This window comes from Oryctolagus cuniculus, chromosome 2, assembly GCF_051225735.1.
Source record: "Oryctolagus cuniculus isolate XC-2025 breed Fujian yellow rabbit chromosome 2, ASM5122573v1, whole genome shotgun sequence".
Lineage (NCBI taxonomy): Eukaryota > Metazoa > Chordata > Mammalia > Lagomorpha > Leporidae > Oryctolagus > Oryctolagus cuniculus.
The window spans coordinates 24,978,029-24,990,770 of record NC_142868.1 but is presented as its reverse complement, the minus strand read 5'-3'; positions in this window follow the sequence as shown (position 1 = coordinate 24,990,770).

Below are 12,742 nucleotides of genomic sequence, written 5' to 3'. Positions count from 1 at the left end.
ATGCAAGATTTTCTCAGTAAACTGACACTTTCAACTGACTGTATTCACAGGTTCCTGTTGTTAAACATCATTAAACTCATTGATTGAATCAATGCGATTCTTTAGATTGCCACACAGTAAAGGCCCTAACTACAATGGCAAGGGATGTCTTTAAGAATTAAGATTGATGTCTGAAAATATACACTTCTGAAAGATAGAGTAACTTACACTCTTAGTGTCTCTTTAGGCAGGCACAGCAGTTGACACTCTCATAACTCCTATGTCCCTACAGTTGGTGTTATTGTTTATACAAGTGCACATGCCAGTATACTGACTGCCAAATTAATAACCACAAAAGATAGGAAATGAATTGGAAATTGGATTATATTCAAGCAACCTTCTATCTCACCATTTGTATTTATTTATTATTTATGAGAGAGAGAGAGAGAGAAAGAGAGAGGAGAGAAAGAAAATGAGAAAGAGACAGACATAGAGAGAGCTCACCCCTGATTTCCCCAATTGTCAGGGAAGCTAGAATTGAATCCAGGTCTCCTACGTGGGTGTCATGGACCTCACTACTTCAGCAACTGCTAGGTGACTCCAAGGTTGTATTTGAGCAGGAATCTGGAATCAGAAGCAGAGCCAGTACTGGAAACTGGGAACTCAGGTATGAGATTTGGGCATACCAACAGGTATCTTATTGCTAGGCCAAATATCTACTTTGTCAGTTTTAACTAATACAATCCTCTATTCATACATATTTCAAAGTTCTATGAGATTATTACAGTACCCAAAGTGTACAAAGTGCACTAACAAAACTAAATATTTACTCATATCACTAATTTATTTTTTAAAGATTAATTTTGCTTTAGTTGAAAAACAGAGTTATGAGGGAGAGGGAGAAAGAAGAGGAGAGAGAGATATCTCTCATCCACTGGTTCACTTCTCAAATGGTTGCAATGGCCAATGCTGGCCCAGCCTGAAGCCATATAGGTCTCACATGTTGGTGTCAGGGGCCAAGCACTAGGGCCATCTTCTGCTGCTTTCCTGGAAGAGCTGGGTCTGAACTGGAGCAGTCAGGACTTGACCAACTAGTGTTCATATAGGACACTGGCATTGCAGGTGCCGTCTTAACCCACTGTACCACAACGCTGCCCCACTAATTCATTTTCAATGATATGCAATACACATTATAAAAGTTGACCTTTTAGAGTATACAATTCACTAGTATTGAATATATTCAACGAAATTTTGCAACCATCTAATACTACTGTCAGTATTTAATTCCAGAATATTTCTACCATTCAGAAAGAAACCATATATGCATTGGTGGTCATTTGGCACACTTCTATCTTCCTGGACCTGGGTAACCACCAGTCTACCTTTTATGTGTATTGACCTGTCTATTCTGAATTTTCCATATAAATGGAATAATGCACCACGAGTATGACTGCTTTCAGTTAGCAAGCTGTTTTGAAGGTGTATCCATGTTGTGGTATGAATCAGTATTTCAGTATAGCTGAATGAAATTTCTTTCATGTTTACCTCATTCATTAATTAACTGATGGGTTTTCCCTTGTTTCCACTTTGGGCATATTATGGACAATGTTGCTATGAACACTGTGCACATGTTTGCAGACTTTAAATTTTGTTTTCTTGGGCATATACCTATAAGCACAAATAATGGATCATAGAATTATAATGTATTTAAATTTCTGAATAACTGTTTAATCATTTAACACAGTGGCTGGATACAGCTCTTTATATTTCTGCAGAAATGTATGAAGATTTGAATTTTGCTATATTATTGGTAATGTTTGTTGCCTATCTTTTTTGTTATGACCTTCATAGTATATGTGAAGTGGTATCTCAAAGTGAATTAATAACTGTAGCATTTATAAGCTTATTGATATATAGGTAGATATGAGAAGAGATGCTCTGAGACATAATTAGATGAGATTTTAGACTAAGAGAAGGTATACATAAGAAGTCTAAACAACTATAACAAGTGCTGTGATAATTTCCCAAGACATACCATACTCATAGGGCCATATGAGAAAGATGACTCATTGATTGCCTTTTGGAATGTCCACACCATTGACACGAATTAGAAAGGGAGAGACTATTTCAAACAGAATATTTATAGTAAAACTTATGATAGTCAAATTGTCAGAAGTGTAATTGTGGAGAATTCAGTCGATCAATTTTGCTTTAGCAGGAAGTTTGAAAAAGACAAGATTAAGAAAACATAAAACTTGTATCTCAGAAAAACATCAAAATAACTGGAATGATGACATACATTAATATTAGAAACAATGTAAGAAGATCATAGGTTTAAAGAACAGAATTGTGATATATTTAGTAAGTGTGCCTATGCCCTTGAACTTTCACAAAAAGTTTAGAAAGAGCTGGCGTTTGATGAGAACTCTTATATAATGTTAATTAAGGAGCAGAAAGACTAATTTAGAATTAGACGGGAGATGGACAAATCTATATGTCCCTATATATGTTGCTCCCATCCATATAGGACTTTAATTTTACTGTGATACCTCTTTGAATCCAAGGTTTCTGGGTACCCAGAAGTTATGATTGTTTTAATATCTTTGTTATCCTATTACTTTGCGTATAAGCTCATAAGCTTCATTGTGTTTATAAAAGCAGTTTCACACAAAGGAACTAATAAGATGGTTTTATTAACTGAGGGTTTTGTTAACTGAATAATAACTTATGGGTAGCACTGAATTTCAATGCCTGTTTAAGGTGACAATTGATCTTGCCATAGGAACAATGAACCGCCCTGTCACCCAACCCATAACTCCCAACAATGTGTTTTGCAAAAAACAAAGTGATTAATTGATACTGAAATTTCAGGAAAATTCATCTTACATGGATAATATTCTTTGTACAGAGGAGACAAAAGTGGAAATCAAGAGAATATGTAAGAAAATGACAAACATCAAGTAAAATTCTGAGAAAATATAGAATGTGTTTTAATAGTATAACACATTAGATGGGAAAAATAATTAGGCCAATCTGAGCCAGTTTGCCTAGCATGGTAAAGGTGATATTGGAATACAGCAGCTGGAAAGTGAAGATTAGCTTCCAATGGCAGGAGATCATGAAAAAGTAACTAAAACACTAAGCTTGCAATGTAAGAGTCATCCTTCTAAGCAACCAAAACTGAGGTGATGTGGTATATTTAGTTCCCTGGTGGGTGATGGTGGAGGTGAGCAAGGCTGTAAGAGCCGATTCATGGTGCACAGGCAAGGAATACTTTCATTCCACAGCTCTCTTGTTGGGGGTGGAGGGATGGAGCATGGTAGGGTAAGGGGATCTTCCATTTTCAAAGTCTTTTGTTAAGAAGGTTTTTATTTAATGAATACAAAGTTCATATGTAAAGCTTTTAGCAATATAGTGGTTCTTCCCCCAGTTCCTGCCCTTCCACTCTCACTCCCATCCCACCTCCTACTCCTTCCATTCCATTTTTCATTAAGATTTATTTTTAATTGACTTTATATACAGAAGACCAACTCTATATTAAGAAGATATTTCAACTGTTTGCATCCACACAGACACACAAAGTTTTTTAACAGGATGACTCTTCAAGTTTTTGGTTTTTTTTTTTTTTGAATCATTGCCATATTAGTGAGGATTCTTTGGAGGTGGGACTAATAGGATAGTTGAATGAGTAGATAGATGATAGATAGATAGATGATAGATATAAGAGAAAATTTTATGGCAATTGGCTTATGTGAACATAGAGGACAAGAAATTCCATATGTTGTTGCAAGCCAGAAAATCAGGATAGCTAGTGATGTATTTCAGGTTAAATCTGAAGGTCTGAAACCCATGAGAATCAATTATTTAACTTCCAGTCTGAGATAGAAGGTATAAGAACTAAAAAGGCCTCTAGTATAAGTTCTAGAGTCTGAAAATCCGAGTCAGGAGTCAGAATATTTGAGGTCCAGAGAAGAGGGGTGTCTCAACTCACCAAAAGGAAGAGAAAGTTTGTTCTTCCTCTGCCACTTTGATTTACTAGGGTCTTCAATTTATTGGTATGTTACATTTATATCTTGTCTCCCACAAAACAAGTGGAGGAACTTCTTCCTCTATGTTCAATTCAAATGCAGTTACCAAGCATTTATCTCCAGAAGGTGGAAACAAGTATTTATTTATTCATTTAGGGGAGAGAGAGAGAGAGAGAAAGACCCTAAACAGCAGAGAAGTTGGGAGCTAAGTTGGAAATTCAATCCAGTTCTCCATGTATGTAGCAAAAATCCAATTACTTGAGACATCACCACTGCCTCCCTGAGGTAGCTTTATCAGAAAACTGGAATTAGGTGCCAGAATCAGGATTCAAACTGAGGCACCTGAACTGAGACCTTCAGGTGTGGGGCTCACATATCTAGTTGGGATCTTAACTGGTAGACCAAATATCCTCCTTGTTAATGAGTACTTTTGTCAGTCCTATGTAGACATAAAGATAATACTGTGTAGATATGAATGTATTTCACTGGAAACACCACACTCAATTGGAGAATTCTAGCACTGACAATAATGACAAAATGAAGGTGAATGCCTGACTATGAACATTAATAATACATAATTTTCCATTTTGTATGTGAAAAATGGAAGTGATGTGTGTTTTTATATAGCATCTGTAATAAGATGATTAGGGCAGTGTGCTGATGCTGTAAGACACGGGCTGACAAGTGAAGATGCACACAAGGTACTTTGGGATATTCCATGACAGAAAATATATGACTATTCTTACAGCATACACTACAAAGTAACGACATATACTACTTACTACACAACAGACTATATGCCCTCGTTAGTTAGTTAAATTAGGTAAAACTCTAGGTTACATTATGCAGAGCCTGTCAGATAGCCTTGGGTTTTTTGCGAATAGGACATAAATTTAACCCATTTCAACATACTCTATGGGGTCAAATTGACATTTTGGAATGAGAAATTGCAGTATTTAGAATATTTAGCATTAATCTTTACATGAAATATCTGCTTTTAGAGTTGGTTACTAAATATTTAATGCTCCCATGATTGAACTACAGGAGTTGGTTCCCATTTATTGTACATCATTACTTCCATTACTCACACTTATCTAATCTATCAATCATTGTTATTAAAGTTTTCTGTATTAAAAGAGGATATAAAATTTATTTCTATTGGATTAAAAATGTAAATATATGAGCTATTAATTCTGTGTGGTATACATATGCTAAAAGGAATTGTACTCTTTTATTATTTCCAAAAACATTGTTTTTACTGCCCCTTTTGTTTGGTACATCCTGTGTCTTCAGTATTGCCTGTAAAAATTTCTTAATATTTCTTGTACTCATTGTCATTGCACAATACATTTTTTTACAGAAATCTATTCCTTTAATTTTATAAGATGGAAAGTTGTTGCTTTCAAATAGATGATTTTGTCCATGAGAATCCTTAAAATCATCTAGCAATTTGAGGAAATCTAATTTTGCATTTTCTGAATATCTACCAATGCTATAAGTCAACACAAGTAAGTTTGATATGGGGGAGAATATACTGCTTTCAAAATACTGTAATTGGCCATATTAAAATACCTAAATGCTGTATGTATATTATATAGAATAAATATAAACACATACTACTTTAAAAAATTTTACCAAATTGATATTAACTTCTATAACATTCATAATATAAACTATTATCTATGTTTTATTGATTAAAAGAGTCTCAAAGTAGTCCCCAAACTTGCTCAAATTTGCAGTTTAAGGAGTAGAGTTCAGGGCCAAACATGGGATCTCTTGATTCTAAATCTAATGTTTATTCTTTTTTTTTTTTTTTAATTTTTTTTGACAGGCAGAGTGGACAGTAAGAGAGAGAGACAGAGAGAAAGGTCTTCCTTTGCCCTTGGTTCACCCTCCAATGGCCGCCGCGGCCGGCGCGCTGAGGCCGGCGCACCGCGCTGATCCGATGGCAGGAGTCAGGAGCCAGGTGCTTTTCCTGGTCTCCCATGGGGTGCAGGGCCCAAGCACTTGGGCCATCCTCCACTGCACTCCCTGGCCACAGCAGAGAGCTGGCCTGGAAGAGGGGCAACCGGGACAGAATCCGGCGCCCCAGCCGGGACTAGAACCCGGTGTGCCGGCGCCGCTAGGCGGAGGATTAGCCTAGTGAGCCGCGGCGCCGGCCTCTAATGTTTATTCTATTCAACAGCATTGCATCCAGAGATAGAATTCTTTTGGTCAGGCAGGTGTACCACCACAAAGTATTTTTTCAAATAAAACTTCACCAAAGGCAAAGTTAAGCAAGCAAACGAACAAACAAACAAATGTCTTAGCTCTTGTCTTAGCCCATTCAGTACTATAATTAAATAGCATAAGCTGGGTGATATAGGGATAGCAAGAACATTGTCCTCATGATTCTGGAAGACAGGAAGTCTAAGATCAAGATGCTGAAAAATTTGATATCTGGTGTGGGTTTGCTTCCTTATAGATAGTTGTCTTCTTTCTTTTGTAAGATTTTATTTATTTATTTGAGAGGTAGAGTTACAGACAGAGAGGTGAAGAGACAGAAAGGTCTTCCAGTTGCTGAATCAATACCCAAATGTCTGCGATGACCAGAGCTAGCCACATCTGAAGCCACGAGCCAGGAGATTTTTCCAAGCATCCCATTTGGGAGTAGGGGCCCAAGCACTCAGGTCATCTTCCACTGCTTTCACAGGCCAGAAGCAGAGAGCTGGATCTGAATAAGATCAGCCAGGACATGAACAAGCGCCATATGGAATGTCAGCACCCCAGCCAGAGGCATAGTCTACTACACCACAGTGCTGTCCCCAGCTGTCTTCTTTCTAACATCACATGGTGGAAATAGGCTCCTTTTCTACGGACACAAGTTGCTCTTCCCTCATGAAGCAATCATCCCCTAAAGGCCCCATCTCTTCATTACATCTCAAATCTTTCCTGATCAGCTTCTCTAGTTTCATAACTTAACTTCCTACCTACTGCCTTGTAGACCTCTAGTTCACAACTTGAAGATTGAAAAATTCAAGATACATATTAAGTCCTCCCTCAATCCATAGTTCAATTGTTTATTAAATGGTTCTCTCTACGATGGAAATGTGCCATGCTGTCCCTCCCCCATTTTTTGCAACAAGATGTTGTACGTTATATTGTGACAATATGTATTAATGATGCTAAGTCTTTATATCTAGATTCTTTGTGTAGTGCAACTTCATATTTTTTAGACTCTAAATAACAGTTCTTTTAATTTTATTAAAATATGATATTTTTTAAGGGAAGGGGTTTATTGGGGAACACCCAACAGACCGGAGTGAAGGGGTGGCAAAGGAAAAAGAGAAAAGAAGATTGTAAGAGAGAGAGACAGAGAGGAGAGAGAAGAGAGACGAGAGGAGGAGAGGAGCCAAGAGAGCAGAGAGAAACCAAGAGAGCATGTGATGATGATTTTAAATTTCTCTTCTTTTTTGATGATCAAATATTGCAGGTTTAAATTAATTTGCAAGAGGATTTTCATGATCTGATAGGCTTAAAACAATCAATTCAGAAGTTGTTTTTCCTGTGTACCTCTGTTACTCCCTACCTCTTTTCCTTCTCCACCTCCATATAACACTTTAATAGTTTCCATAACCCACCACAGATATAGTAAATATATTTTGCACTACATAATTTTGAGAAAATGTAGATGAAGCCTGAGCAACATATTTTATTAATCTGTGGGTAATACATTAAAAGCAAAAATGTCATGGTGCTGGTGTTGTGGCATAGTGGATAAAGCTGCCACCAGTGAGATCATAATCTCATATAAGCACCAGTTCCTGTCCTGGCTGTTCAACTTCCCATCCAACTCCTTGCTAATGGTCTAAGGAAAGCGGCTGAAGATGGCCCAAGAGTTCAGGCCATGAATCCCTTTGGGAGACCCAGGTAAATCTCCTGCCCTCTGGCTTCCACTGGACCAGCCCTGGTTGTTGTGGCCATCTGAGGAGTGAACCAGCTGATGGAAAATGTCTTGCTGTGTCTCTCACTGTATCTTTGTAACTTTGACCCTCAAATAAATAAATAAATATTTTTTAAAAAAGGAAAAAATCAAATTTAGTAGAAATTTGTTGGGATATTATTGAAAGTCTTTTTCAGCAACATTTCTAGACTTAAAATGAAGGTTTGTCATTTGGCATTTATGTCGTTTATTTATTAAGCAAATTAATTTGCTTTTGTTGCTTGGTCTTTTGTATTCTATTTATATTTTTCCAGAAGTTACACATTTTTTCCACAAAGAGAGTTCATGATGACAGACACATTAATAGAATTTTATTTTGGAATTTTTTAATTTTTTTATTCATATACATATTTTTTTTCTTTTTTATGTTTTTTTAGGGGAAGGGGAGAACAAATAAACACTTTTTGTTAAAGATTTATTTATTTATTTGAAAGACACAGTTACAGAGAGAGATAGAGACAGAATGAAAGAGGAATCTTCCATCCGCTGGTTCACTCCCCAAATGGCTGCAATGGCCAGAGCTGAGCTGATCTGAAGCCAGGAGCCAGGTGCTTCTTCTGGTTCTCCCATGTGTGCAGGGGCCCAAGGAGTTGGGCCATCTTCAACTGCTGTCCCTGGATCATTAGCAGGAAGCTGGATTGAAAGTGGAGCAGCTGGGACTCAAATCAGCATCCATATGGGACCATATGAGATGCTGGCACTGCAAGCTGGGGCTTTAACACACTGAACCACAGCACCGGCCCCCAAATAAACACTTTTAATATTAAAATGAGATACTATCTTCCTTTCTTTTTTTTAATATTTATTTATTTTAGTTGAAAGAGTTACACGCAGAGAGAAGGAAAGGCAGAGAGAGAGAGAGAGAGAGAGATCTTCCATTCACTGGTCTACTCCCTATCTGGCCGCAATGGCCGGAGCTGGGCCAGTCTGAAACCAGGAGCCAGGGGCCTCCTCCGGGTCTCCTACGTGGGTTCAAGGGCCTAAGGATTTGGGCCATCCTCTACTGCTTTCCCAGGCCGCGGCAAAGAGAGCTGTCAAGCAGCTGGGACTCGAACTGGCACCCACATGGGATGATGGCACAGCAGGCAGCAGCTTTACCTGCTATGCCACAGCACTGGCCCCTATCTTCCTTTCAATGTGTTATTGGCTTTTATAAATAGATGAGTCTATGCACACTTTCACTAATTTTGATTTTCTTATTTATTTTCCATAAAAAAAGTTTTATAGGTTTAGCAATATTGGAAAGATGTTTGGGTAGTTGCATTTTAGTTCTTTAGTCTGGGATTCACAGAAACTGCAATTTTCTTAATGTGAGAAGAACACTGGACTTTGGTGTCTGGTGCCAAATGGTTCTGTAAGGCAATTTGGTTCTGGGTTAGTCTCTTAACATAATGAGGCACCTGTTGGTTTAGTAATGTAAGGTCAGGACTGCATTACATAATATCTAATATCCCTCCTAGCTCTTATATTCTATTGTTCTACACATATTATAAAAGCTGTCAAATTTTGTCAGCATTGGCAACACAAGTTGCCAAGGGCTAGTGATATGGAGAATATTACTAAAGATGATGATGATGATAATGATGATAACAGAAATTATGTTAAAGACTAATGTTAGTGAGTGCCATATTCCTGGAATGATTAACTAATTTGACTCATTAGTATCTTTGGTGAACATTATTGCCTTCCAGTTTACAAAGGAGAGAATGGTAGAAGCATGGTGCTTTGAGTGGCCTTTATATGTGTCAGCATTTTCTGAGATACCAGCCGTTTGGTCCACATGAACCTACACACAACTATGAATCATTATCTTCTGCTAATTTCTCTCTTTTTCACTTTTTCATCTCTCTTGAAAACTTTCTTTCTGCCCTACAATGCATATTTAATGAACACATTTCCAAGATTTGTAAAAGAAATCCTCTTCCCCTTTCTCTGAATGTTAGCCAATAATAAGAAACATATTTAACACTTGAAACTTAACATTTAATAGCAATGCGACCTCATTAAAATCATGTTTTAGTTATATTGAATAAAAAGACTAGAGCAACTATAAGTTTTATGAATACAGGACTTGTTATAGGAATAAAACTTTTCAAAATTGTGAATATTTCCTGCAATATAGTCTTATAAAAGAGAGTTGGAGGACTTAAGATAAGTCAGTTTCTAGGTGTTTTCAAACTAGGCACTTCTAGCTGCCCAAATAGGTAGAAGATTTTGAAAGCTGCTGTCTCTGTGTATGTAAAAGGCCTGGAGACAGGCAGTTTTGTGCTTGGAAAGAAAAATGAACATGGATCCAAAGAGAGCAGGAACAAAATTAGAATCCACCTGTAACACTCCTTGTGTTTCCTGCAATCTCTAATATAACCTTCAAAAAGTAAATATTTCTGCTTTATTTCAGCTTTCTATAAGTCACAGAAATTACTTTTAGGTCAGTAAACAGAATACCTATAGGCTATGGATTCTAAGTAAGTGTTTTAGTTCAGACAAACTGGTGAGGCATTATCTTTCTTAATCTCCTCACATAACCCAAAAAAAAATGTTACCAAGACAAAATACGGTAAATTACATAGATTATAAATAAAACAACTGGACAACTTATTGAAGTTTCCATGTACCTGTTTTATTTGTTATTATTAATTTTTTGTATTAGAGCTGAATACTCAGGCCAAAGCCTGTAGTGCATATAGTGAATAAATATTTAGTGAATAAATATTTCTGTGATTCAAAATTATACCAATATTTTCTGTAATATATTCAAAATCCACTCAGGAAAAAATAGTCTGACAAGCCTAATCAACACTGAAGCAAACTGAAAAACTGGAAATTCATTTCAAACAAAAATGTAAGGGCACTTTGGAAAAGACATTCCAACCGAATCTGTGGCTGTATTTATGAAAATATGTTTTGAAGAAATCTAAGATAAACCCTCTAATGGATGCTGAAGAAACCAAGACTCAAACATGGGTCCTGAGAAAGTGAATAAAAGTTATAGAATTTTTCACAGTTCTTTTTTTTTAAACTTTTACTTAGTAAATATAATTTCCAAAGTACAGTTTATGAATTACAATGGCTTTCCCCCCCAATAACTTCCCTCCCACCTGCACCCCTCCCATCTCCCTCTCCCATTCCATTCACATCAAGATTCATTTTCAATTATCTTTTTTTTTGAAGTTGGTTTCTATTTATTTTATTGTTTTAACTTTTATTTAATGAATATAAATTTTCAAAGTACAGCCCATGGAGTACAATGGCTTCCCCCCCATAACTTCCCTCCCACCCTCAACCCTCCCCTTTCCCGCTCCCTCTCTCCTTCCATTGACATCAAGATTCATTTTCAATTCTCCCTATATACAGAAGATCAGTTTAGCATATATTAAGTAAAGATTTCAACAGTTTGCACCCACAGTTCTTAAAACTAAACTCCATGCTGTTACAGACCCCTCTCATTCTTGATGAATGTGCATAACAGATTCTGTCTCTTACTACTATGTAAGGAATAAAGTAGATTCATGATGTGACCTTTGATTAAAATATGAAATTTACTTTCCTAAAGTCCTCAAAATGAGTTATATCACCCTCATCAAAGATAGTCCTCTGGGCACTGATTCACATGGGGTAAGTTAATAGGATTTCACATTCTATAAATTAGGCTCTATATTCATTTGATGTTATCAGATTCATTTAAAAAAATCTCAATGCTCAAATCTCAATCCCTTGCCATGATTATTCATACCTCTCAGTTGATTAATGAACCTAGAATGACAACACAAATCAAAGAGAATTTTCATATTATGTTTATAGCATTGATGCAAATCTAATTAAATATCTAATAGCTAATGCACGCCTTCCAGGAGAGATAATACATTGGGAAATGTCCGTGGAACATGAGTCATTTGTGTTACTGTTTTCAATGAATGTGAATTGTATTCACTTCAGATTAAAAGTTCATAGAAAAATGGAGTTCAAAGACTGGTTTATATTGGTGCAAAATTATTTAACTTCATGGATTATTTTTTTCATGTACTTTTTGAAGTCCTGGCTACTTGGCACTTCCCATTTAGGTGTCTGATAATTTACATGGAATGCAGCATATGAATAGCCCAAGATCTGGAGTTCTGGCCATCCATATTGGAGACCTAGATGGGATTCCTGGCTTCTGGCTTTGACCTGGTCTAACTGTGGCTATTGGAGGCATTTGGGGGTAAAACTACCAAATGGAAGATCTCTCTCTCTCTTTCTTTCTTTCTTTCTCTCTCTCTCCCCTTCTGAATAAATACATAAGTCTTTCTTTACAAAATGTGTTTTGACATTCTACTTATTTTTATGAAGGGGATATACAAATATATTTCCTTTCTTCATCTTAGTGCCTGAAACTATAAATTTCTTTGGCTCACTGGACATCAACAGATATAGTACAGAGGCTTGAAATATGCTTATGCAATTGATTTTCTCTTCATACTCTGTCTCAGCCAGGAGGACAGACTTAGCATTTGACTCAGAGAAAATAATGAGCACTTGGATTACACATCCAACCGAATCCCTGACTAAAGCTAAACAAAGACAGAAGAGTTCTGCACAGCTGAATTAAGACTTTGCTATCTCAAAAATAAATGAGAAAGAATAAATGCTTACTCTCATATACCTGCTAAGTTTGGAGTGGCTTGTTATAGACCAGTAGCTGGCAAACACAAATGAATCTCTCTGCTATAGTTATTGTAACACCAGATCTAATTTTGAAAGCCTTTTATTTAAA